We start from the raw sequence: 2258 nt of genomic DNA, 5'->3' as shown, positions 1-2258 counted from the left end.
AATAAGTTTTTCATTTTATTTAATTAAATTTGTTATATATTAAATATTTTGCTAGTTATACATAATATGAAATGTATTCAATTAAATTACATATAGTTCTTTTACTAGTATACATAATGTGGTTATATGAATTTTGACAACTAATCAGAAAGTGACACGTGGACAAAGGAATATTCCTTAGGTCAAATAATTGTGCTAATTAAATTTTATTTAATTAGCCAATTATCCTTGATTTTAAGATAGGAATATCTCCCTAAATCAAGGATTCGATTTCCACCAAATCTCCTTGATATTATCCTTTCATCTCATTTAAGGAAAAGAATAATCCCCATCAATAGGGAATTATTCTCCACAAACCCTACCAAAGATGGAGGCTCTATATAAAGATGACATCTCACCACACATGAGGCAATTTTAAAAACCCTAGCAAGAATCCTTTCTCTCATGCCTCTCTCTCTCTCTCTCCCTCTCTCACGGCCATGTGCTGTCACCTCCTATCCTGGCGCACGTGCCTCCTCCTCTCATGTAGAGGAAAACTCCATCCTTTCAGTTAAAGTTGTATATCTTTTAGACCATTTGACTGACTTAAACCGTGGAGGGCCTTTGGTCAACCATTTGACTGACTTCCACGAATATTCTCCCAATAAATTATTGAGAGTTTCGAGATATACTCTCTAGAAATATGAATGAATTGAATTATTTTATTCTCCTCATTCTGAGGTATTTATAAGATGTACAAAGTATACAAAAAAGGTAAGGATACAAAGTCAACTATATAAAATAATAAACCCTAAACCTAAAATATCACGCCAACACTCCCCCTCAAGTTGGTGCATAGATATCACACATGCCCAACTTAGATAGTGATGTATGGAAGTCTTTGCTAGAAATTGCATGGGTCATCATGTCGGCTAGCTAATCTACTCTCTTGATGTGAGGCACGGTAATGATGCCGTTCACAATATTATCCTTGATAAAATGTCTGTCAACCTCAATGTGTTTTGTTCTGTCATGGATAGGATTATTAACAATTTCAATGGTCGATGTGTTATCACAATACAACACCATTGGTTTCTCGAGGCCAAATCCATGTTCCCTCATTAGGATTTTCAACCAAATCAATTCTATCATAGCATGATGAAGGGCTCGCTATTCAGCTTCCGCACTAGACAAAGACACCACCTTTTGCTTCTTGCTTCTTCAAGTTACTAGATTGCCTCCTGCGAATGACACATTACCAGATATAGACTTCCTATCAAACTTAGATCATGCATAATCAGAGTATGTGTAACCCTCTATATCTAAGTTTCCATTCTTAGAGAACAAGATTCCTTTGATGACTTCAAATACTGAAGTATATGGTCTTCAGCCTCCATATGTTGAATACCTGGGTTATGCATAAACTGGCTTACCACACTAACTGCATATGACAAATCAGGTCTAGTGTGAGCCAAATAAATTAACTTCCCAACTAGCTGTTGGTATCTCTCCTTGTTGGTTGGTACTTGGTTTGGATCAATTGTTAAATTGTGGTTCACCACTATTGGGTTGTCAATAGGTTCACATGCTGACTTGCCAGTCTCGACCAAGAGATCTAGGATGTATTTGCGTTGAGATAAAAATATCCCTTGTTTAGAACGAGTACTTCTATTCCCAAGAAATACTTGAGAGCTCCCAAATCCTTCATCTCGAACTCCTTAGCCAAGTAACTCTGGAGTTCCTCAATCTCACCTGCATCATTTCCTATAGCCACCATGTCATCCACACACATAATTAACATAGTAATCTTGTCACCACCATGCTTAATAAATAGAATATGGTCAGCTTGAGATTGTTTGAAACCATAGTCCTTCATAGATCAACTTAATCTGCCAAACCAAGCTCTTGGTGACTGTTTAAGGCCATAAAGTGTCTTTTTTTAACTTACACATTTTTCCTCCCTTTGGTGTAAACCCTGAAAGAGGATCCATGAATACTTCCTTCTTTTAACTTACACACTTGACCGTCACCAACTGGGTTCAAAGACAGAGACTCGAAATTGTTAGGCTCAACAGAAAAAAGAAGGATAAGATGTTTGTATCTTAGATGGTGTTACTACATACACATTCTTACAGGAAGTTGATTGGAATAGAGGAGTGGTATCAAGAGAGGGGTTAGCTGCAAAATCAATTCACTCAAGTTCAGTAGAAACAATATCAGCCTCAACTTTCTTTCTCTTCTGATACTTTTTGTACACCACAGGAGCCGAAATAGAAGGA

The sequence above is a fragment of the Prunus persica genome, chromosome G6, assembly GCF_000346465.2.
Source record: "Prunus persica cultivar Lovell chromosome G6, Prunus_persica_NCBIv2, whole genome shotgun sequence".
NCBI lineage: Eukaryota > Viridiplantae > Streptophyta > Magnoliopsida > Rosales > Rosaceae > Prunus > Prunus persica.
The sequence above is the reverse complement of the archived record's forward strand: the minus strand, read 5'-3'. Positions refer to the sequence as shown.